Raw genomic sequence first — 26,848 nt, 5'->3', positions numbered from 1 at the left:
AATAAGTCACAGTCCTTGGTGCTTCCGGTGTCCTCCTCCAATACACAGGGTCACCACCGCTCGCTGCCCACAGGCTCAGTCATCACAGCAAAGCTATCCACAGCAGCCCCTTCTGGCATATGAGGTCACCACACAGCTACTGTAGAAGGCTTCAGCCCCTACCGCACGTCAGTCTTCTACCACAGTGGACCCTCCTGGCTCATGGGGTCACCGCACCCACACAAGCTCGTACAGAGCTCGTACTCTGCGGCAGTCTTTCACATGGCTATCTTCACAGTGGCTCTCTCCTGTCACACAGGGATCACTGACTCAGTCCTGTACATGGACAACGATCTGTTAGTTGCAGCAGCTGTGTCCTTCTACTTCGCACAGGGAGCCTACTCGACAAAGCTCCCCACTGGACCTTGTTTCTACCAATGCTCAACTCTTCCTCAGAGGGCACACCGGCCTTGGCAAGAAGGAATGCATTGGTGGTCGAGGGTCCTGGGCAGGTGATCTTGAAATCAATAGGTAATGTCCCCTCACCCAGCATGGAGACTAGTAGTCCTTGGACCCAAGTCCTGGTCACGTGCAGAAGTCATGCAGAGCTTTCCTTCCTCACACAGCCTGCTTGGCTGCTTGGCAGATGGCAATTTTTGGAGTCTTTCTATAGTCCATTTCCAGCCACCAAATATGATTTAGGGTCTGAGTCTGCTCCCTCTTCCTCTTCAAAAGCAGTCTGTCACACAGAGATGCCTCCAAAGCAGATCGTTCCACAACACAGTCCATGGGAGTAACTAGAGTTCACACCTGGATGTTAGCCACTACTGAGTTATCAGCCCTACACAACATGATTCTCTTATCAGCTGCATCTCCTTTTTGAGATGTTCTCAGGCCACTTCTTTGTGACCTCTCACTCATCAACGAGCCTGATTTGAAATATACAGGGGATGCCTAGTACTCCTTGCCCCAGTTTGTGTGCCACCCAGCTTACAGGAATGGAGCAATCCACAAATCTTTCGGGGGGATCTCTACCATGCTTTACCATGCAGGGTGGTGTATCCCAACATTGAACCTGGGCCCTCCATTTATGGTACCATCCACAAGCATACATACACTTAGTGCATGTGCACAGCATACATGACCTGCACAGTACTGTATCTTCCATATACTGTACCATTTACAGTGTACGGACCGGCCACCCTTGGAACCGCAACCTAGGATTCATCCTGGACTCATCGCTCACCATGACCCAGCAAGTCAACGCCGTCTTATCTTCCTGCTTGAACACCCTCTGCATGCTCTGCAAGATCTTCAGGTGGATCCCCACCGAAACCAGAAGGACGGTCACCCAGGCCCTCATCAGCAGCAGACTGGACTACGGCAACGCTCTCTACGAGGGAACCATGGCCAAGCTCCAGAAAAAACGGCAACGTATGCAGAACGCCCCTACTCGCCTCATCCTCGACATCCCACGCCGCAACCACATCTCAGCCCACCTGAGAGAGCTGCACTGGCTCCCCATCAACAAGAGGATCACCTTCAAGCTCCTCACCCATGCTCACAAAGCACTCCACAACGCTGGCCCTGCTTACCTCAATGAGCAACTCACCTTCTACACTCCCAACCGTCAACTCCGCTCCGCCAACCTCACCCTCGCCACCGTTCCTCGCATCCACTGAACTACGGCGGGTGGCAGATCATTCTCCCACCTCGCCGCCAAGACCTGGAACTCCCTCCCCGTCCACCTACGACAGACCCAGGACCTGCTGACCTTCAGGAAACGCCTCAAGACCTGGCTGTTCGAACAGTAGCTCCTCTCCCGCGCCCCCCTCAGCGCCTTGAGACCCTAGCGGGTGAGTAGCGCGCTCTACAAATGACTGATTGATTGATTGATTGATTGATTGATTTAGATGCACACCGACATGCAGCACTTGAATTCAAGGTGGAATGGAGCAGTATAATGAGACGTTAGGCGTAAGTGAGATTGAGAATTGATCTACCGAGAATGGGTCTAGATTTATAAAATGTGAATACTGAGTGAGTGAGCTACAGAGAATGGGGTGAAGCAGAAAAGAAAAGATGAAGTAAAGACAGAGACATGTACCTGCCTGAGAGCGTGATGGTTAACGTTTGGCAGGCCTGCATGTTCAGCTGTCAAGTTAAAAAAATAATCTGTTTTTATGCACTCTGTTATTATGGTAGAACATTTGACTGTCCCAATTATTTATACGCCAGGCCCCTTGGAAGGTGAGGCCTTGGACATTTGCTCACTTTCCCCATGCTTTAAAATGTTCTGTGCTTCGGTCCAATCTATCGATCCTTACCACCTCTGATAATAGAAACACCTTATCGTTAATGTGAGATCTACTTTTGAGATAAAGACAAGGTCTGACATCCACAAATCACACCATGAGTGTGGTCCCCTATATAAGAGAAATTGTAGCTGTTAAAGGTAGCCTCGGGAACTTTAGGTTTCAGTTGTATACTGTCCATGGATCTACATCAATCTGCCTCTCACCTCACACACGTAATCTTCTAATAAAGTGGATCTAGGTGGGGTCAGCAAGCTGGTGGGGGTGAAGGATGGACTGCCTTCCCTAAGCTAAGAGATTCATTTTTTACCTCTCTTCCAGATTACTAACAAACAGCACTATAGGCAAAGGCTGAGTCTGGAAGACAGCCTGAGGACACATGAAAGAGGAACCACTCCAAACTAGTTCTGAAACTGCACACGTATTCATATAACCTGTCTGCCCTACTTGTAAACACGAAACCGCAATGGCTAAGCAGGGACGTCTAATGCTGGTAATCCAGGATTCGATTCTCTTTTGCTGCAATTTAAGAATGTGTCAAAAGGTGTGCCCTTTTTAAAAATAGTACTATTTTTAATCTTATTGCATCAAATGCTATTTAGCCTGTTGACAGCCACCGCGAACAGACTGTTTTCCCGACGGTAATTGTACTGTGTAAAGAGCAGAACTTTGATTGCTCTTGCATTGGTATCAGCTGCTTCTAATTGATAATCCCCTTGGCCCCCAAGCGAGCACGGTCACACTGCTGTTGCCCTTTTGACCTATTTCTAGAAGACGAGCAAGGCAGGTCTTTCCTCATTCAGATCGTGAATTCCAGATGGAATGGACTCACTCAGAGTGCTTAACCACATCACAGGTTGAGCCTTTTAATCTCTAACCCTGCAGTCGTTGGCCGTTACTTGTAGGTACTTTAATGTGCTATACCTTTAAATATTTTTCTATATTAACTCTTCTTGTTTACAAATCTGTTTATTTTTTATTTTTATTTTTACTTTTCCATGTAATGCTGCATCACCCAAGGCCTGCCCCGTGAGTACATCCTTATCTTGGCATTAGTTGACTCTCAAGTGGTATTGGGGTAAACTAACTATTTTTATTATTTTTTCTTCGTTATGTATCTAAAAGCTCCCTCAAGTATTGAACTTGCACTAGCCTTAAGTCCTGTCTACATTTTGCGACCTCATTTTGAATGCGGTTATTATTTAAGAATTATTCTTCCATTTCCAAGCCTTCAATTCAGGAAACCAGTACGTAGTTTTTCATCTCCTTCCCTCTCACATGTCCACTTGCCTTGGTATTATTTTCCTACGCGCACATTTTTTCACATTATTCCCCAGGTCATCCTGTGTCCTGATGAGACCCTTGTACCTTTGATAGGGTCAAAACGCCAGCGACATTTAACCCCTTAGCTGCCAGGCCTTTTCTCCCTCAGGTGCCAGGCCTGTTTTTGGCTATTTGGGGCAGTTTGTGCTTAGGCCCTCACAACTTTTTGTCCACATAAGACACCCATGCCAAATTTGCATCCTTTTTTTCTAACAACCTAGGGATTCTAGAGGTGCCCAGAGTTTGTGGGTTCCCCTGAAGGAAACCATGAAACTAAGCAAAATATATAAAAAATGTAGGTTTTTTTTCAAAAAAGGGGCTGCAAAAGAAGGTCTGTGTTTTTTCCCTGAAAATGGCATCAACAAAGGGTTTCCTGTGCTAAAATCATCAGCTTCCCAGCTTTCAGGAACAGGCAGACTTGAATCAGAAAACCACATTTTTCAACAACATTTTGGCATTTTACTGGGACATACCCAATTTTTACTAATTTTTGTGCTTTTAGCCTCTTTCCAATTAGTGACAGAAATGGGTGTGAAACCAATACTGGATCCCAGAAAGCCAAACATTTCTGAAAAGTAGACAGAATTCTGAATTCATCAAGGGGTCATTTGTGTAGACCGTACAAGGTTTTCCTACAGAAAATGACAGCTGAAATACAAAAATATTGAAATTGAGGTGCCAAAACAGGCATTTTTCTTCACGTTTTACTCTGTAATTTTTTACTGGGATGTCATATTTTTTAAAGCAATATACCGTTATGTCTGCTGGACTCTTCTGGTTGTGGGGATATATAGGGCTTGTAGGTTCATCAAGAACCCTAGGTACCCAGAGCCAATAAATGAGCTGCACCTTGCAATGGGTTTTCATTCTATACCGGGTATACAGCAATTCATTTGGTGAAATATAAAGAGTGAAAAATAGGTATAAAAAAAACCTTTGTATTTTCAAAATGGGCACAAGATAAGGGGTTGAGATGCAGTGGTTATTTGCACTTCTCTGAATTCTGGGGTCCCCATACCAGCATGTGAATTACAGAGCATTTCTTAAATAGACTTCTTTTTTACACACTGTCTTACATTTGGAAGGAAAAAATGTAGAGAAACACAAGGGGCAATAACACTGGTTCTACTATTCTGTGTTCCAAAGTCTCCCGATAAAAATGGTACCTCACTTGCGTGGGTAGACCTAATGCCCATGACAGGAAATGCAACATGGACACATCACATTTTCCCAAAGAAAACTGACATGTTTTTTGGAAAGTGTCTAGCTGTGGATTTTGGCCTCTAGCTCAGCCGGCACCTAGGAAAACCTACCAAACCTGTGCATTTTTTAAAACTAGACACCTAGAGGAATCCAAGATGGGATGATTTGTGGGGCTCTCACCAGGTTCTGTTACCCAGAATCCTTTGCAAACCTCAAAGTTTGGCCAAAAAAACACTTTTTCCTCACATTTCGGTGACAGAAAGTTCTGGAATCTGAACTACCAGTTTTTTGCAAGGGGTGGGGACCTGCGTTTTTGGTCCTGGGCTCAGCAGACATATAGGGGAACCTACCAAACCCAAACATTTCAGAAAAACTAGACACCCAAGGGAATCCAGGTAGGAGAGACTTGCATGGATCCCCCAATGTTTCTTGGCCAGAATCCTCAGCAAACTTCAAATTTAGCTACAAATCATATTTTTCCCACATTTCTGTGTGGGATCACCTCACTTGGACAAATTTCCTACCACCCAACGTTCCCCTCAGTCTCCCGGTAAAAATGATACCCCACTTCTGTAGGTGAGCCAAGTTCCTGTGACAGGGAAGAGCCAAAAACATGTTGAAATTGAGGGGGAACCAAAGCGGGTCCAAAAGGGCAGTTTGAAAAAAAACATTTTTAGGCTGACAAGTACAGTAGAATTTGTATTGGTATAAATGAGACAATGCTGGGTGGTAGGAATTTTGTGGATTCCTGCAGATTCCAAAAGGTTCCATCACAAAAATGTGGGGAAAATGTGTGATTTCCAGCAAAGTTGGAGGTTTGCAGGGCATTGTGGGTAAGAAAATGGTGTGGGGTGCATGTGAAGCACACCACTCTGGAATCATCCAGATGTTTCGTTTTCAGATGTGTCTAGGTCTTGCGGATTTTTTTACATGGCAGCGTCCCAATGTCCAAAAAGTGCAGCCCTCACCATCCCAAGTGGGACGATTTTGAGAGTTAGCCAAGCTCTCATGGCCCAAATATAAAACCAAAACCCAAAATCATCAAATGCCCCCTGGCGTGCCGTGGGATAAGATGTTTTAGAGTGTGGAGGGAGAGCTGAAAGACTGTTACCCCCTTCAGTTGGTGTGGGGGCATAACCAGGCCTATACTGGTTGGTAGCCACCACCCCACTATTTTGGTTTTTTTTTCCTCCCCGGGATGTGGATCAGGGGTAATTTCCCCATCTGCCTACTGGTGGGCAGAACAACTTTGGCCCCATTTATTTGGGGTGGGGGTATGGCCTTACCACCCTCTTATATTGAAATAAAAATATTCCTTGGTCTCTGGTGGGCTTTCTGCCCCCCTTTTGGGGAGATGGGCCTTCCAAAAATAGGTCGATCTGCCCCCAAGGGGGGCAGATATGGCCAACAGTACTGTGCCTCCATGGGGAGCGACCCTTACCCAAGGGGCTGCCCCCCCAAAATAAAATACACACATACACACACACCAATCCCTGGTGCCTAAGTGGCTTCTGCCTCCCTCGTCCCCCCAGGAGCAGATTAGCCTAATAGAAATAGGCCAATCTGCCCCCAAGGAGAGCTGAAATGGCCTAAAATAAATGTGCTGCCCCAGGGGAGTGACCCTTGCCTAAGGGGTTGCTCTCCTTGCGTGAAATTGGCAAAAACAAAATTCCCCAGCGCTTAGTGGTTTCTGCTCCCCTTGGGGACAGATCGGCCTAATAAAAGTAGGCCGATCTGCCCCCAAGGGGGGACAGAAATGGCCTAAAATAAATTTGCCCCCCAGGGAAACGACCCTTGCCTAAGTCATGACGCCACAGGTGGGTCGGGGTGAGGGGGGTGGAAGGGAAAGTGATTCCCCTTCCATCCCTGCCCTGGGGAGGGGGGTGCGAGGAAGTGCTAGCGCTTCCCCCAAGGGCCCCTACTTGGACTTAATGGTTACGTCCTGGGCACCGAGCAGTGCTGCCCAGGACGTAACCGTTACATCTGAGGCACCCGACGGGTTAAAAAGACAGACCTCGCTATTGTTTATCCCACAACGGCAACTACCCTGTGGACGTATCTGTACAACTATCAGCTGTGACTGTCTTTCTTCACTTATCAATACACCAACAACTGTTTCTAAAACAGAAATTCTAATGGTTAAATGTGGTATTTTTTCACTTGGGGTGCACATTTTTTCACTATTTTGGTTATGTCACTAATGTAATTCTGTGTGTCTTGCATTTTGAAAATAAACGTATTGTTTGAATCTATCCGGCAAGCTCAGGTACTGGTCACATTTTACATATGCCAGACAGATTTGAGAACTGTCTTTAGTTTTGAACTTCTGTTGTTGCTTGTTATGATTCATTCAGTAGCAGCACTTCCTGCCTAATCATTTATTTGTGACAAGTAAGTTTCATGTGAATGTTTGTTTCATATTAAACCTTGACCCTGTGGGGCCTGACAAGCTGAACTGATGACTCATCTAGTTGTCCACGTGGAGTCGGCCCTGCAGAGACCCGTGGGACCCAGCCTGCAGACACCATGATCACCTTGCTTTACATGGATGCCATGGCCAGCGTCTATATGGGTAGACTGATATCACCTCCACTGAATATTAGAAGGGGGGCCTGCAAGGGATGGTACCTCTGCTCTTTGCTCTTGTCATGGAACCTCTGGCTCACAACTTAGGCAAGTAGGATATGTGTGGAGCATCCCCCCTCTGACCGGAGACAATCCATATCACTGTATGCCGATGATGGGGATCTGTCAAGTATTGCCCAGACATTCAGAGAGTTTGACATTGTAAACTTGTAAAAAACCTTTATACTCTGACTGTGCCCCAACTCCCCCCAGTACACCTCATTTGGGGTTACAGCCCCAATAAATGTGAGAAGCTCTCCATTCACTACTTATGTATTCGACTACATCACTCTATTCAGGACCTGCTACATAGAAACCTAACGAAGGCAATGAAATCCCTCAGGGTATAGGTGATCTTTAGGAAAACACTTCAGCTATCAGTTATGTGATGTATTGCTCGATCTAACTTGGTAATTCTACCGAGACTATTTTACTATTTCACCATCTCAATTATACCTCCCAAAAATTATTTTGAAATATAGACACATTACTTTGGGAGCTAATTAGTTGTAATGGATAACAAAGGAAGGTGATGGTCAAACTGCTGCTCCCAATAAAGCGAAGTGGACTTTGGCCTCCAGATGCTGGGTATTACTCTGTAGTTCACAGCTTCAGTGGCTAGAAGGTTTGCTAGCAGGCTTCTTGCTCGAGACATGTACCAATGTCACCCGTTATCCCTACAAGAACTACATGGTCTCATACTCCCAGGTGCTAAAATGTGGAGAGATAACCCACTTTAAGTATGTGCTGCATAGTGATACTATACTTGATGCCTATCTGTTGCCAAACACATTATCCTGTACACCCAGTTTTCCCACTATTTGACGTGTTATGGTGGGCGATATTCATAAGGAGACCCCCATCTCTGGGAATTTGCAGACATCATGTAACTAGGGACTCATACAGCAGCAGCCACTTATTTTGCTTTGCTTCCCAAGTAGACCAATTTGACATTCATAAAGGGCAGTTCATGATATATAGAGCCCTGGTCTATACTTTATGAACAAAATTGTCCATAAGTGACATAGAACCCAACACTCACTGTCTCATTCAAACTTTTTGGGGACTGGGGATGGTAGGCAATGCATGAAATGGCCGTATACCTCTCTCCTGAAACAGCACAGGTGGTTCGTGATAAGGAATGTAACATTATAGGTGCTAGCCCACATGCTGTATCACATAATGCAAACTTGAAGACAGTCTAATTTCACATCTTACATAGGGCCAACCTATCCCAGCTCAAGATATAAATCTACCATGATGCTAACACCTCCTGTGTGCCTTGTGTTACATGGCCTTGTCCTCCTTATTAGTAATTCCTTTTCGGTCAGAAGTCTTCTTTAGGCTGACAAGAATTACTGGGTTAGTCAACATGGCTTCCTGGGAAACTTGAGCACTGGTTTATGCAAGAGACTCATTAAAAGAAAGTGACAGCCTGATTGCAAGACATTAAATTATTGGCAGCTAAAAGGGCGACTCTGATGTAATGGAAGGATGAGGGTTGGCCCCAAGCGGCCATGAAATGGGCTGAGTACAAAAGCAGGGTCTTCCATAGAGAAGAAGCCAGAGCTGATGTTCAGGATAGGCTCCCCCTTGAGATTACAAATCCATGTAACTTCCTCAGTGAAGTCCTATGTTTTAAAACCAGTTCCTACGCTAAAGCGTTGATGTGTATGCTAGTTATACAAACGCTTAAAACTCTAAAAAGATGTTTTTTACAAAATGAGCCCAAAAGAAGTCAGCCAACGAAAAACAACTACACTAGTGCAGCCTCCTCCGGACTCAGTCATGGGCTAACACACCTACAGCCAGGACTCATATGTTTGGTGAGCTATAAAGACTGAGTTCACAATACTGAGTAAAAGGAGGGAGCATTGCATTTTTGCCTGATACCCAAACCTCAGTACCCTAATGCTACGAGAGGTGAAGGGGAAGCAGAGGGGGCTATCCTCACCAAAGGGCAGTGGTCTTGCACCAGAGACTCTGAGGGCCAATTTTATCAAAGGATTCTGTTGCCCTTGTGTCACGAATGGTGACGCAAGGGCAACATAATTCCACCTTGTGTGTCCCTGCGTTGCTTGATAATTCTGGAGTAACGAAAGGCAGGTCAAGTTGCTGCCTTGCATTATTCGGCACATGAAATGGCTTTTCATGGGTGGAGATTAACCAAGATATGAATGAGTCAAAATACTACGCCTTCCCAATAAAAGCACAACGAGGAGAAATATCTTTATTTATTCTCGCCACTAAACATTGTTTTTGTGCAGGAAGGTGTCCCTTCCTTCACAAAAAATAATCCTGCCTGCAGAACAGGCACCCTTACACCATGCCACAAGGGTGCCTGTATTGGCCCTAGGCTGCACTGAATGCACAGGGAGGGTGCAGGAATTGTGCCATATCTTTACACATATGGCACATTCCGGCAAAGTTATTTTGCTGCATTGAGCTACATCAAATTTGGTTTGTCTGGGCTTGTGTATCTGAACTTTTGTACACTGTAGAGTTGATACTATATTGAAGTACTCCTCTTTTATAAGGATAAGTGCTGAGCTGGACATTCAAGTTATTACACTGTCAGGTGTCTGAGGAGTGCTGAGATTGTTGTACTCCCACACTAATCTCCCTGCAAACCCTTTCACTTCTCGCATTTGCTATCACTGATAGCCAAGTGCTGAATGGGATGTACTTGGTCTAGTTTAAACAGCCATAGAAGCAAGAACCCGTGGACATCAGAGACAAACTACCCATCCCACACAGCTGTGGCCTAGAAGCTCCTACTTGCTCTATACTTTGCTAAATAGGGTGTTACGTCTGGGAATTTTGCAAGACTTGTGCATCATGTACCACAAGAAAAGAGCATGAACCTAAAAGAAACCCTAGTGATGTTGAGAGAACGTTAATAGAATATGGGGCACTTCCTGACTCCAATGGAATTGAGAGAGCCTAATCTGATATTTAAGAAATTCACTTACTGAGCAGTATATAGTATGATATATCATGTTAGTTAGGTGGCATATGATTAAAAGGCTCAAATTATACAAGTGCCCTAAATGCTCTTATTTATGCAATGAAAATAACCTCATATCTTGGCATTGTCGTCTGAAGAAACTGCAATTCCCACACTGTTTCACAAACCACCAAATTTGCTTTCATCAGTGCTGGGAGCGTTAAAATGTAAATACATCAGAAGTCAGAAATGGTTTACATTTTTTATTGGAAAGTACCTACTAGGACAGCACTTGTCACAACCACAATCATGTTCTTTTTTTATATATCCTGGCTCAAGGTGTTCAAACAAGGAACAATCTCGTGAGAGGGTATGAATAAAAGTGGATTCATGGGTCAAGTGTACATCCATGTTGTCTAAAAACACAATGTTTGTCCTAATAAGAATGTTTAATCCATGATTACGTGAGGGATGCAAGGGTGTTTTGTACAGTGGGTAGGACCTAAAGAAACTATATTTACAAGGGTTTTTTATTAAACTAAAGTGTAAGAATGTGTGTGCAACTTTGAAAATAAGATTAATAATATATAGGTTAAAGAAAGCATAATGTTCAAACTATGTTGCTTTCACTTGAATGTTTAAGAGGCAACGGAGGATAACTCAGATGGAAAGGGCATTCTAATGTTCCAGTCTTCAAATATGTGCAAGGGAATGTACATTCATTGACATTCCTGCTCGCCAAAGACCACCACTGTGCTGCAAATTAGCCTTTGACGTTAGAGGTCTGTAACTGCTAATGCTTTAGACCTACCCCAAGATGGAGGTGAGCTTCTCTGTGAACTCTGATACGTGGCCTCGCTCCTTCCCGAGCGCAAGAGAAGAAGCCCAGGGTCTAGAAAGGTAGCACAGGTTTTAAACTGATAGTTTTTTAGGTTTCTTTTTAAAAAGTTGCATGTGTTTCGGATGTTGCATAGATGCACAGGAGAGGGTAAAGGGAGTTCAATAGGCGGGAGTTAGAAGAGGTTTCTTGCCAGATCCTTATATGACGGCATGGGTACGGTTTTCATTTTGAGTTATCCCAGCTCGATTGAACGAGCTGCAATGGCCGTGTATTGAATGGCTCTAGTTATACCTCTATAAGTATATAAATCGATATGTAAATGTATTATAGGGAAAAATGTGTCTATCTTTAAAAAAAGCTGCGGGTATATGGTACAAACAATTCTAAGTGTCGGCCTAAATGTATGCATCAAACTGCTAAATTACTGGAACATCATGGTCTGCCCTATCAATGTCTTAGAATTACTTAGCATCAGAAAGCCTCCTTTTTGTTGGCGCGTGAGGATCAACATCCTTTTGTTTGCGCTTCCTGCTGCTCCCGCTGCTGCTGCTGATGCCACTGCTACGGCTTTCATGGCAACTTTTGAACCTGCTCTCAGAAAAAGCTCTTTTTATTGGCTGAATACATTCATGGTCTCTTTCCAGCTTTCTCTTCAGCTGGGTGCGTCTCCTCACAGCACTTTCCAGCCTGCTACAAATCATGCGGAGCCTCCCTTGCATCAGTTTCCACTTCTGAAAGAATACAAGGCAGCTGGGATCACCGTATATTCCCTGCAGCACGTGGGAAAAAAGCAACTCCCCTGATGCAAAAGAATGGCAGCACGCGGCACACGTGTACGGAAATGGCGTGTCAGCGTACACCTGCGTAAGAAACGACTCCAAGATGTTCTGTTTAGTAATGCGAATCCCTGGGGGGAAATCACGTATTGGAGGATAGTGTGAGCGTTCACGACCTTCATTCGAAGTAGAGGAGAACTGGGTGTGCTCTGGAAGCCTCTCGCTGTGGTCTTCCTCTGTGCAATCAGGAGAGTCATTAATTGTCGAACTGGAGGACTGAAAACCAGGTTCAGCAGAGTCCTCCTCTTCCTGTAGTGTGGCTTCTGAATCTTCAGGCCCTATTTCAATTACCTGGCCTTCAATTTCATGCCATATGGAGTCCGAGCCTTCTTCAGTGACTTCAGACCCTTCTACAGATACTTTACTGTGTTCATCAGGTGCAGCTTTTTCCAGGATAGCTTCTTCAGCCACTCGGGTGTCAAAGGGGGCTGATGGAGACAGCAGAGCTGGTTCCTCCTGAAGTGTGTTGCCTGAGTAGAAGAAGAGGGTAGTTAGTCTTGCGTTATGCAGAGAGACAAAACAGTGTATTTAAAATACATTCAGTTAGCAGTTGTAGTATTTCATTGGGTTGCAGAAATTTTTATTAAGCAAATGTCTTGAAGCAAAATGTCCATCCCCCATAATGATCAACTGTAGCGTCCTCCGTGCAACATTAAATGGCTTCAATATGGACCATGGTAAAACATAATTAAGTAATCACAGACCATCATCCCAAAATGCCAAATAATTTAAAACGTCCGATATCGACCCCCAATCCATTTTATGATGTTACACCATCCTGGAAAATATCAATATAATACATTGTGGTTTTTCATAAAGGACGTTGTATTTCCCCATTCAGAGTTCTGTGTGTTGGAATGGGGGATGACCTGCAAAATCGGTTTTACTGTGCATGATTTACCTTGCGCTGAGCTGCAAACCTCAGAACCTGGCCCAACACACCTATTAGGTTAACCCTGGTGACATTTGTGTGTGGGCGGGGGGGAACGTAGGTTAGTGCAAAATTACACCACTACTTCAAATCAGAAATTGGGTGCAAACACTGTTGGTAAATTTTAATTCGCTTATTGGTGTTCACGATATAAGCGAAATGAAAAAATGCATGAATTAGAAGTAACTTCCTTCACGTAGATGCTCAACATTTGATTACCCTTTAAGGTATCAGATGATTAGACTGAGAAAAACTCAAAATACCACAGTTGTACCCCAAATCAATCTTGTTGTATCTTTGTCTTTTTTCTTGAGTGATTATTGGAGGTATTGGCCAAGGTATCTTTCTGTGTCAATTGTGGTGGCACATGAAGGCATGGCTGCACATCCATGGCCACTTAAAGAAAGATGTGTGCAAGTGTGGCTGCAAGAGACAGATCAGCACAGTTGTGAAGTGCATTATTAGACTGTTTGGAGGAGAACCAGGGTGGGCAGGCTAAGGAATTCAAACCTAGCTAGAGATGTAACAGGAGTTACTGAACATTTTGAACAAGTTTAAAGTACATGCTCACTAACAATCTTGGCAGTAGGAACAACAATCTGGACAAGATACCATGTGAGAGAACATAATATAGGTAGCCAAAAATATAGATTTCAAAGGCTTTCTAGAGGCAAGGTGAGACAGTATGGGCTTACTGCCCAGAGGAAAAGCATTAGAAAGTTGAGGATCAAGTAAGGAAAGACTATGACTGTCAGACCCGGAATGTTAGGTGCATGGGATTGCGAACAGTTTGAGAATTGAACTATTAACATCCCACTAAATTGTAGAGGGAGAAGCATTGACCAAACGAGCAATATACTCCCAGGAGACATGTAGTCAGTTTGCTCATGGATTGAGGAGCTTGACAGTCAAAGTGTACAATCAGTTGGGTGTTGTGGGTTTAAGAGATGGTACTGGAACCAAAGTATCTAATAAACTAGCTGGAGGATGAACGTAGACATTGAGCAGCACCAAGAAGCAGAGCAGTTGGAGTGCTACTTTCTAATTCTCATATTTCAGTAAGGAAGACAACCATGTGAGAACTGAATCATTATGGTATGTGGACTTTGTGCAGCCTCATTCTGGCTGGCGGGCATTTCACCGACTGCACTGTAAAAATAAAAAATAAAGAAAGTGGCAATCGCCGAGGGGCAAACGCCAGTATTGAGGGTGAGTTGATGTTTGTGCCATAGTGAAATGTCTGCAAATCAACCAATAAGATCTACCTCGGCAAGGTGATGCAAAACAATGTTGTGGACCATGGTATCAAACACTGAGAGCAGCAGAGTCTCCTTGGTTGATGATTACGTTTTATTCATCAAGAGCACGAGCAAGGGCCATCTCTACTGGGAAGAAATTTAACTGCCACGGCTCAAGGCAGTTAGATTCTTCTAAATGATATGCCCACTCATGTGCTTGCTCAGTGATTTTGCCGAGAGCTGGAAGAAGGGTATTTGGCCTAAATGTTTCTACCTCAGATCTATCTAGGTTGCTTTTTCTTAAGCAGCTATCCCCCTTTTTTCAGTCCTCAGGCATAGTTCCCGTCAAAAGAGACAAACTGATGATATTAGTCATGGAGGACTAGCAGGTGCGAGCAGAAGTGTAGAAAAGACACAAGGCATAGGTAAAGTAGGCAGTAAGAATGGGACATGTATGAAATATTGGACATGTAGGTTTACCCAAATTCTGGATAATAGAATAGCATCCTATGCACAAGATAGTATTGTAAATGTGTTCCCTACTCATAGCGGTACATCATGCTATAATAATGTTAGATTGGAAACAACAATATTAATGAAATGATTAAAAAATTCATTGGGAAGCGGGGTCGGACTGACCTATTGGGCAATCAGGCAGAGCCAGAGAGGTTGGTCTGATAGATCAGTGTGTGGGTCAGTTTTCTGGAGGTTTGTGGGTGTTTTTATTGGTCTGTCGATTTTCCTTGTTTTACCACAAATATTGCCTGCAGCAAGCACAAAAGCATGCATACCTTGAAAAAAACATGTACAGTGTTTCTTTATTGGTTAAAAAATCATCTATTTGCACATGTGGGCCTCTGTTTAGGTTGAGCCTAGGCAGCATGCGTGCACTCTCTGCAAGACCTGCTGTATTCAGGAAAAATGACTTTGATCCTGCCTGCTGCTTACTATAGGTTGATTACAGTGTAGCTCTTCTTTCTTGCCTCCTAACTGGTTTGAGCAGTCATTACGTAACCTCCATTCTTGGCTGAAGAGCACCGGCCAAGAACAGTTTCCTTTTTTCCTTATGCTTTGATTGTCTATCTATTGTTTGGGGGAACTCTTTTTTAAATTGTTTCCTGCCTCGACTCGTGATCTGATGTACGTGTTTCTGCCTCAATGTCTTTTCAATACACATATGCGTGTGTAAGCAATTTTTTTTTAAATGAAATAAGTTTAGAGTTCATGTGGCTTTGTTTGATCAGTATGCATGTCTTCTGTTTGACCAGCACAGCGCCCATGCTCCCGGAGACCGAATTTGCACTTTTGTTCCTGGTTCTTGTTTCTGCTGTTCCCCTCATCCCACCTCCCTTCCCTGTCTTTGCTTGTTTTAAGAGCCACAGGCACTTGTTATTATTAGCTAGTTTGTGCTTGTCAATCACATTAGTGCCCCCGCATTGCGGCCCCGCACATGCCTCCCATTTAGAAGTCTGCCCCTGGCTCCGAATCATACAGATTGCTTGGATCGGGGTCCTTGGCTTTCAATAATTACTCAGTGGAGATCCCCGGATTCCAGTAATGATTCAGTGGGAGACCACAGAAGCCAAATAGTTAAGAACCACTGACCTAGAATGCCCTAACATTTTTCATACTGTAAAATAACAAATTACACATAACATGGCTTTAACAATGAAAATCATACAGCTATGAATAGCATTCCACCAGCAGCCATGCACAAAAAAGTGTTGATCACTATCACCTAAGGAGTGCCTTTGTATATTTGGGTGTAAATGGGTAGTCAATGCTATGAGATAACCCACTAACACCCAAAAGTACATTGCAGAGGGTCAGTCCCAACAATTGTGTGCCTTTTCTCTGAAATTGTTCCCATAAATTCTCAATTCATTTATGTACAAGTAAGCACCTCAAAGCTCACCCATCTCACAACAAGTCACTCCTTCAATACCAACACAGGGTGAACTAGATGTATCGGCAATAAGGATGACTTTGCCTGTAACTTTGTTTTTGGTACTAGATCATGTCCCTTCCCACCATCCAGTAGGTTGAGACCCTAAAAGGTGAATGAAAATATGTCCCTATAGACAATAAAAAACCCAAGAGCTGTTCCATTTTAAGTAATCTTCTCTGCAACATTCTGGAGGACAGTTAGTGCCTCTGTATCTTTTTATATAGTTTTCTCTGTGCAGCCAAGAGGGAGATTATTGGCAATTGAGCACGTAATCAAAGCACGATGTAGAGCCTTGGGCATGGCAATAATATAGGGCATGCTGACTTAAGCGAAACAATATTTAAACTTTTACTGTTTTATTCCAGCGGTCTTTTCTTGGCTCATGCAAGATAGAGGCATTTCAGAAGAGGAAGAATTTTTCTCTTCTTTTGGGTTTTCTTTCATTAAAATGCAAGGTTATATAAATTAATGTGGAATTTATGTATGATAAATAAACTAATAGCTAGGGCCACAACAAGATGTTAACGCATCAAAAGGTTTGGATAATGTTCAGAATGTATATTAATTGTAAAATCGCTAGAAGTAGAGTTGACTAACATCTGTCAGATAGGATATGAAAATCTGGCTTACTCCGGGACAAACCGGCCAAACAATGTGTAGTAGGCTCTCTCCAGCCCAGCGAGAGAGCCTCGACAGGCTCCTAGCCTGCCAGGGAGCGCCCTAGCTGGGCACTCCCAGCCAATCCTGACACTGCTCTGATCAGCATCAGGATTGGGTGCAGGCTGGGAGCCTGTGGCTGCTGCCTGCAGAGAGGAGATGGAGGACCGGAGCGGCGCGCGGCAGTAAGGTAAGTGTAAAACTGTAAAACATTTTAAAATAAATTTTACCTGCTCCCACACCCCGCGCTCCGCACCTGCCCCGCCCCGCATGATCCAACCGAGCCGCTATTAGAAATCACACAAAAAATGTAGTCCCATGGGTGTTGATTTTCTATTGTTAATTCCATTTGCGGCAGTCTAGAGGAGTTGATAAATTATGTTTAGGATAAATATTTCCTTCAGACAATATTCTGGAACGATAGACAAGTGATGAGCAACCCTGAGCTGCATGCTTTGCCTGTTGCTGCGTGGCTGGCAGCCTGTTGGTTTGTTTTTCTCATTTATGGATGGTAGGTAGGGTGTGTCATGCATGCAACGGTCAACTGGGTCACCTTTGAGGATTTTACACAGGTGGCATTACCATCGATAGCGCTCACAGCTGTGACCCCTAGACTTACTTCACGAACTGTGGTTGCTGCTATACAGACCTTGAACTGGACTGTGCACCATGCATGCATGGTGCCAGTAGATGCCGGTTGATGGTAGAATAAGCTGCATTGATACGCCACTTGTGTCACCTGTCACAGTGGAAAAAGCAATGAGATAAGGGCAGCTGACCTTGTATTATCTCAGTCAACCATACAAGGTCAACGACCTCCTCATGAATCAATCGCTCATGACTATGTCCTCTTTCTGTCAAAACACTCACAATCCTAATTTTTTTAGTTCCTGGAGTAATTGGTTCCATTTCCAGCACTGGTGGTGGCACTATGGTTAGAATATGTCTTAATGTTCGAGAGGTGGGACAGGGTGGAGATACTGCATGCACACCTCATGGGCTGTTTGTGTATGGATGTGCATGGCCCTAGTCCTTCCCAGTTCAGAGACCAGTGTAAATGAAGAAATGAGGGGCTCTGGGGCTGGCAATTGCAAGAGTGTACTGAGGGAGGCAGTCTATTTTCTGTATTCCCTTCTCCTGCCAGGAGTTTCATTAGGGTACCAGTTACATTTTTTTACTTGGCATCACTAATGTGGAGTGGGATGATTTAGCCTGGCTTAATTACTTTATGGTGGTAAACAAACTGTTGAACTGTCTGCAGCATGAAATATATCCCTGGCAGTCGTTAGTCATGTCACACTCTCCTATATGAAGCATCTACAAGCCACGAAGTGCCAGATTTTCAAAGATTTTGCATCAGATTTGCATCACAATTTTGATGCAGACCTAATGCAAAATCCTTTGTGGTATTTATAGAACAAAACAACTGATAATTTGCATTGCTTTGTAAAAAAAAGAGCCATTGATTTCGACTTAAACCTATAGTTGCAAAGACTTGTAGACATGGGTTTGTGTCAAAATGGTGTGCCTGCGTAAGGCTGGCGTAACAAGGACAAATATCTTTATTTCTCATTATTTCCTTTTGCATGTGTGCTGAATTCTGGAAAGAGGAAATAGCATCAAATGCTAGGTCTCGTGAACAAGGTACCCCTTCCTGCACAAAAACTATCTTTACCTTAACACAGACACCCTTGCACTATGGCGCAAGGGAGCCTACATTGGGGCTAGGCAGCCACAAGTGTGCTAGTGCAAGGAGAGAGCAAACTGAGCTATTGCTTTGGAAATGTGGCACAGGTCAGCTCTCTCCCATTCACACAATGCAGTGCAGCAACTTCACTTGTGCAATGTTGAGTGAATCCTTTAAAAAAATGGACCAAAGTGTTCTGGTCCTGAAAGATAAGTACCAGTGCCACTCACTGTCTAAAAGTACCACAAACTAAGTGCTGGTACTGGGATGTCCAACACAGGTACCAAAAGGGGTAGGTAGATCAATGCTATATTTTCATGATAACCACTGACAATGTAAATCGTTTTCATGTAGTCATTGTATGTAAATTTATTTTAAGGAGATATTATGAAAATCTCGATTGGCTGCACCCCTTCTGGAGCTGTGGTAGACAGCCCAGGTCTACAGGATAATCTTTTTGAAGTAGGAATAGGGTACCTTTGAACTTACTTTGACAGCATTTGTGGAGGGTCATATGTTGAACAATAGCAGATACTGTAAAACAGAACATAGGGTGTATAATCTTGGAAGCCATTTTAAGCTGTGTGAAGTGAGAGGACATGCAAATATTTAAAGGGTCACTTTAGAAGCTCAGCCTTTTGGTAGCTGCTATAAGTGTGCATGTGTATACATGCAGAGTAAAAGCAGCTACACTACTGCCCCTTTACACCAACCTATGTTTACAGAGAACGTAGATTTTTGCATTAATGATGCTGTATAAAACGTCCATGTACTGAGCATTTTATTGCTCGCATAATCAGGCAAGTAAGAGTTCCATTATCTTCTCAATGCACTGTCTACATAAGCAATGACCCAGTAAATTGCATGCAGGTAATATTGAGAACGGTGTTTAGAAAGATTGCACAGACTTTAACTTAAACTTTCTGGTCAGGGTAGCCTTGCATGCATTTTAAATTGGATCATCTGGAGAGGGTGTCCTTGCACACATTTTAAATTAGACTCTCTGGTCATGGTATTCTTGCACACATTTTAAATTAAAGTGGCTGATCAAGGTACACTTGCACACAGATTAGACTGCTTGGTAAGGGTTCCCTTGCACATATTTTAGATTATACTGATTGATCAGGTCAGTGTACTCTTGCACACATTTAGATTATGCTGCCTGGTAAAGATACCCTTCCACCCATTTAGATTAGACTGTCTGATCAGGGTACCCAAGCACACATTTTAGATTAGACTGTCTGTTCAGGTCAGGGTACCCTTGCACACATTTTAGATTACACTGTCTGGTCAGGGTACCCTTGCACACATTTTAAATTCAAATGTCTGCTCAGGATACAATTGACTCGACACAATCATTTGACTGGGTGTCTAATTCACCCCCCCCCCCCCCCCCGGCCCCCCGTTGGTCTTCAGAGGACTCCTCTGTCCGTTTAAGGTGAGGGGGAAAAGTCAGTGGAAAGTAAGGAGGTGAGGCTGCCTGTGCCACATTACAATTGCCTTTCAAAGTAGATGGCATTTTTCAAATGCAAATTGCTAAATGTGGTTTTAATGTACTGTTAAGATCAACATTTGTCGTGAGAAGATATGCCATCATCCTCAGATCCCCATTGTCCCTCACACCTTCTACAAGAGTTTCTTCAAGAATTAGATTTGCTTGCTGGCAATGTTTTTAATTGCATCCTGACTTCATTGTGAGAAAGAATAAACGTTAACACGGTCTTATTTTCTGTGTGGGGTAACACATTTGCCTTCTTCCTATCAAAAACATCACTAACTTTTTGATAATAAAAAAGCACCCCAAACCCTAATGTCAAAATACCTACTTCTACAAGTATCTCAGATTTCTTGGCACTTTTGCGTAATATAGCTAAACCTTGGCATAAGAGGGGGGTCAATGGATTTTATCATTGAGTTGTGCACAAGTCCAGGTTGTATAGTAGTCTTAGTGGATGTTGACCACTTGACTAAGATGGGTTATTTTGTATCTTTGTCTGGGAAATTAGCCCAGATTTTGATTTGCTTGCAGGATATTCAACAGACTCTGATTGCTGATAGGGGGTCTTAGTTCGTTTCAAAATTTTGGTCTGCCTTGGGAAAAGAGCTAACATGAAAGTGCATCTGTCACTCTTCTTTTGTAGAGGTGGGGTAGCCATAAATAAACATGAAGACCCGAGCCAAACCCTAGTTAGGATTTGGCTTGGCTCTAAGAGCCCATGTGCATGATGATATTTGGCATATAATCATACAACAAACAATAGGTATAAATATAATAAACTATCTTTTGAAATTCAAAAAACTGTATTCCTTTTACCGGCAGAAGCATTTTATCTTAGAACATCAGATTATATCACTGCAGTGAAAGGTATTCATTAAAAATTATCATTTTCAAACATGAATTTAGGCACATCTCTCTCCCGTTGCCCTGAAGACAATGCCATTAGTGTACTAAGACGCAGGTCAGTTGTCATACATACCCTACATGTGGCCTAGATTCTTATTATAGATGGAGCAACATTATTGTCAATTAAATACAAGAGTTTTTTGCTCAGCTCACATCCCAAACTCATATGTTTGAAGGTGCTCTCAAATACAATGAGGAAAAAAGAAGGCTTATAAAATAAAATAGTTGCCTAGGATCACATAATTTGGCCAATTGGGAATGCTGGGATTGGTCCCAGGTTTTCTGATGTTCCGTTGTGCAATTCAGCCACTATATGGCCAATATATGGGCATCACCTTCTGTCTCCTTCTTTTACATCAATGGTTAAAGCTTTATCTTTAATTCTTGGCACATGAGGCCGCAGCATAGGTGGCAGGCAAAAGCACATTATAGCTTGGGTCATTTTGTGCTTGAGGATGCAAGAGGACCTTGAGCTAAGCTACTGCACGCTTCTGGCTTGAGCCTGACTGGAATTTTCAGAGGCTCACTCATCTCTATTTTTCTAAATGTATGGTCAGCATCCTTGAATATTTCTTTTGTTTACCTCAGTTCAGTTTCTATAAGAACTCCTAACTGCTACAATGCTACTCATAAAGGGAAGCTCTTCAACACCTCACATAGGGGTAATAAGTGCTTTATAAATGCTGCAATAAAATAGATACAATATTGTGTCCCAATGCTTTACACTATGTTACATATACTCCTGCTACAGTGAAAATATCTATGATGGATATATTTAACATTAAACCTTTACATGTTATGCTTTACAATACAATGCATTCCCCCTTTTCGGGATGCAAGGCCAACTTAGGGGTGCCTTATTAATATTTACAAGGAGAGTCTAGAATGGTCATAATGAGTTATGTTGCTAGGTCTGATTTGCAGATTGAACCTGCACAGCCAGGCGACTGGTAGCAGGTTTGCAGTGCCTTGAGACCCTCACGTGTGAGTAGCCGCGCTTTACAAATCCCTGATTGATTGATTGATTGATTGATATTACATTGCTGTTAGAGTGGATGGCATAATGAGTGCTGCAGTCCACTTGAGACATTTAACTTACAGGCCCTGGGTATACTGTGATACCATATGCTAGGGCTTTGTCGGTAAGAGAAATATGCCAATCAAGGGAATGCCAATTTACAGCACAGACTGTAGTGATATTTGTGTTTTGACCACTGACTTTGTGTCGCGCCACTTTGCGCTTGGCTTAGCTGTCCACCGTCACACTAGTGGTCAACAGATACAGATTCCATTTTGTATTCAGATTAGCTTTAGCTTCACTGCCACACTAAAGGTGCAAGTAGTTTTCTGTACAAAACATGTTATGCAATGTGTTTTCTATTCTGCATGTTCTTTTGTCACCGAAGGGCTAAGACATAACGTGGAGGAGTCAGTCAGCAAGATAAGGATGTACTAAAAAGATGTTTATAGTACAGCATGGAACGGTTTAGGTTTGGGAAAGACACCTTGGTATTTTGGTCAAGTTCTGATGTGTTTCTTTCAAAGCCAGCATTTTTTAATACTTCTTGCGCAGTGGGAGGGTTTTTTCCAGAAAGCTCCTTCCTCGTTTGTTTAAGGTACATAAGAGACCCAGGTCAACAGTGGGAGATTCAAAGACCTCAATCAGGATTTAGACATCAAATGCCTGATATATTTCCTGTGAGGGTAGAGTTCTCTCTTTCTCGTTGCAGTCGAACAGGGGTCAACAACTTGCTGGCAGGAGAAAGATGAAGCACCAGACAGGCCCTATGGTGATGCATTTTTATTAATTATTTGCTTTGCATTGTGTATGAATATATATACATATACCAATATATGTGTTTGTATTTTTGCATATATATATTTGCTGTTTATAGATTGAAGATTCTTTGTACATGGTCTTAATTCATTGTTGCACATTTTAAAAGTACACTTTCGGTTATACTGACCTTCCTTTACGAGCCTTGCCAAATATATAATAAATGTCTTCTTTAGATTAAGAAGTGCAATACCGGAGAATCTTTTTGATTCCTCTTAATGTGTGTATTTTGGCTCAGTCAGCAGTAAAGCAAAACACAGACACTTTACTTCCGGTTAGCAGGGGTAATGTGCACAGAGTTCAACAGCCAGCAAAAACAATCAAGGCAAAAATCTGGAGTGGTATCATGCAAAAGATGGTCATTTCCTGAAATGGTGAGTATTGGAAAGAAATTTCACCTGCCAAGCTGCTGAAAACATTTGAGTGGTACAGGGGAAGCACTCAAGGCAGGCTACTGTGCACATGACTTTTTGCAGGTAGTATATTCAATATTTTGGTACACCCAAGAGGATCCCAATGTTTAGTCACACATTCCCAAATAGTGGACATGTGTTGGAGATGTTCTAAATATTCAAATATATGCCTGAGAGTTCATTAATACCCCCTGTATTAACTATATCAGTGAGGCTGCATGGGAAAGGGAAGCATGCAAAAGTCAACAGATCATAAGGAAATGTTTGTACTGAACACAATCTCTGTAGTTTTGTTAAGATTAAGTTTAAGCTGATGGTCTGTTGGCCAGTGGTAGATATTGAAGATGAGCAGGCATTTATTTACAAGTTAATCAGCATTAAAGAAGGTAACTGGGGTGTCCTGCACAGCTTAACTTTAGGCCCATTTTCATTTTTAAAGACATCTAAGGCACCTGGCAACAAACATGTAAAAATATTTTTAAATGTCTGTTCAAAAATGTATTTCATGAACATGCAGAACCATTTCCCCCTAGTAGGAGTACATCAGACTATATAAGTACAAGTATTTTTTAAGTGAATAGTTTTCAAACATGAATTTAGAAACATTCATGCTTCCACCCACCCCAACAACAATGGCAATAGTGAACTAAGAGGGAAATCAGTTGTAATGTGTACCCTTTGGGAGGCTGGGATTAATATTAGACATGGACAACAATATAGTTCATTAAATCAAACACAGAAGGTTTTGTACAGTGCACATCTTGAAGTCATGCATTTCAAGTTCGTCTTATATGATAATCAAGAAAAAGGGGGGAAGTAAAATAAAACAATTGTCTAGGGTCTCACAGTTTGGTCAACTGGGGAAGGTGTGATTAGTCCGAGGTTTGCTGGTGTCACATTGTGCATTTCAGCCAGTAGATGTTTATGCTTCTCTTCCTGTACACCCACATTTCACGTACCTCCAACCCAACTGCCACCATCAAGTTAGGACAAAATTCAAGATGTAAAATATTATGGCCCAATTTACAAACAGTATTTTGTAGTATGTAAAGTAGTAATGCAGTAGCTCTACTCAGTACAAAATGCAAGTCACAAACCTGTTGGTGAAGATCTCCAACTCCACCTCTCCTATCGTTTCTGTGTGGACAACTCCACCCCAGTAGTGGATATGTTTTCACACACAGATATATACAATTTTGTAGTAAGTGCAGGAGGGTTAGGTGGGGCAGTGTGAAAATGTGGATTAACTACTAAAAATGGATAAGATTAAGGGAAAAGTAAAGGTGAGTTTGGGAGGGCACACTAATACAAACCACACTCCCACTAAAGAGTAGGACCATTCCAATTCACAAAATACAGTTGTAAAATGACTGCCATCCCACTAGGGCAGTGGTTCCCAACCTTTTGACATCTGTGGACTCCCACCTTATAATTACTGGAACCCAGGGACCCCCACTGAATCATTATTGGAATCTGGGGACCTCCTGCTGAAGTCATTACTGAAAGCAGGGGACCTAATCTGTTAATATTATATCATTGTTTAAGCAAGCAGTCGTGGACCCCCTGAGGAGGTTTTGCAGACCCCCAGGAGTTCCAGGTCCACAGGTTGGGAACCACTGCACTAGAGTCTTGAATATACTCCAGTCCAGCAAAGGAGTAAGTCAAGCACCATACATGGCCAACCAATGGTTCTACCTCACATCCATTGAAATCAGTGGATGAAGTGGTTTGATCACCAGTTAGATGTTTTGAACATATGCATCTTCAAACTTACAGAAAAGGAACAAAAACTGCAAGCATGAATGCAGGATAAAATAAAGCAGACATTTGCACTACTATCTCGACCCCCAGCTTGTGTTTGCATACAGCACAAGAGTTCTCAGTAATGTGCCACAACCTATCCCTGACATCCTGCTTTCATAGTCCTTGTTATAGGTCTGGCATCAGACAAGACCTTCTGATTTTACAAACATTCGATGCATAATGTCCCAGGCACCTAGCATTGATCTGTTGTGTGCCATTCACGTTTTATTTCGTCCACTATAATTTTGTGAGCATGATATTATGGTCAAACGACAGTTTGGAGTTGATATTTAAGTACCACACCTGGAAAACAAGGGTACAGTTTACTACATCAGTGGCATGTTTGGGGCAACGAGTCTGCCACTTCAGCCATTGGCTAACTTAAGTGTGCGTGACAACATTTTGTATTTCACAAACATTCACACAAAGTAGTTCTCTTCACTTCCAGAGACTGCAATGGCAAGCTGTACTTTGATGAGACCATAAATTTTTTTTTTACTTTTAGCCAATGTTTATTTTTCACATTGATGAACGCCTGGCAGTGCCTTAAACATAAAGCTTTCCAAAAACCATGAGAAAAGCAAACAAGTACTGGCACAGCTAAAAGACTGGCAGCCAATGCCAGACCTAACAGTTCTGCTACTGCTTGTTTTTCAAAAGGGTACAGAACACGCACTGATCAAAACAAGGGCTCAGGCTGAACTTATGTGCAAGGAACATGATCCAAGGAGATCAATATACTCTCCTCAATAGAAAATAAACAAAAAGGAAAGCTGACGGTGTTTCTCTCTCTTCAAGCTCATACCCCGCTCTGCTCAGGCAGGCACATACTGTCTCATTTAGAGAAGTGTAGTAACCTGGTCCAAAGGACAAAATCTGCAGTTATCCAATTCTTGCACATTTTTCCCATTTCGGCACATACTTATGCCAGAATATTGAAAATTGTATGTCAAAAAAATTATGGCCTGAAAATATTGCTGTCAAATTATCAGCACAAGTATATCAACACACCTACAATGCAAAGTATAAAGATATTGTGGTCCAAAAATAGAATATACCCTGATATTAAAACTATATTATAAAACTTAGCATCAGTGTTTAATTATTCTGATATATATCACTTATATATGAAGTTTTGCAATAGCAATTTCAAATCATGACTTTTGTGTGCAACTTTGATTTAAAAAAAAGTTTCAAATATTCAAAGATTAATTTTAAAAATACATTATTATATATACATATATATAAATATATATATGTATATATGTATATATATTTATATATATATATATATATATATATATATATATATACTCCTTCAGCATCGATTACAACCCTTGTCATGACACAGCAGGCCGCAATGGGGTCGTGACCCCCTTAACATCAAAACACAGTCACTTTGGCAGGATTCACTTCCTCAAGCTTCCCACCCAAAAAAACAGTTGCAGCCACTTTGTCTTGTGGATGTGAAGCAGTTTTATTCCTTCAATAGCAACAAAACACCCATTGCATTTCAGAGACTAGGGGGTTTATCATGAGTTTGGCGGTTGGATGAGCGGACCACCAAACTCAGAGGAATGAGGCATCAGTCAACCCGGCTGCCTCACCCCTCACCGTATTATGATGTTCCCACTGGGCTGACCGACTGGAACATTGTATTATGACGTTCCCATTGGTCACCCTGGTGGGAACAGTGCTATGGAGGTGGTCTTGGTTCCCTTAAGGGAGTCAAAGCCAATATCGTAGCACCCTTGGAATGCACACTGTCTGCAAAGTGCATATTCTGAGGGTGCTGGACGGGGGGGCTCTTGCACTGCTCATACCATGGGCAAGGGCAGTGCAGGGGCCTCCCTGTGGCCCA

At 42.7% G+C, this 26,848-nt stretch overlaps 1 long non-coding RNA gene across 1 annotated transcript in view; it reads right to left on the bottom strand.

The window, feature by feature from the left end:
* Positions 1 to 12,421: 12,421 nt before the first annotated feature.
* LOC138283238 (uncharacterized) overlaps positions 12,422 to 26,848 on the bottom strand; it is a 65,932-nt gene continuing 51,505 nt past the window's right edge. Inside the window, exon 3 of the long non-coding RNA XR_011201144.1 lies at positions 12,422 to 12,539. This is a non-coding gene — a long non-coding RNA (uncharacterized lncRNA). The remainder of the gene's footprint in view (positions 12,540 to 26,848) is intronic.

This window comes from Pleurodeles waltl, chromosome 3_1 (assembly GCF_031143425.1).
Source record: "Pleurodeles waltl isolate 20211129_DDA chromosome 3_1, aPleWal1.hap1.20221129, whole genome shotgun sequence".
Taxonomy (NCBI): domain Eukaryota; kingdom Metazoa; phylum Chordata; class Amphibia; order Caudata; family Salamandridae; genus Pleurodeles; species Pleurodeles waltl.
The sequence above is the reverse complement of the archived record's forward strand: the minus strand, read 5'-3'. Positions and strand labels throughout refer to the sequence as shown.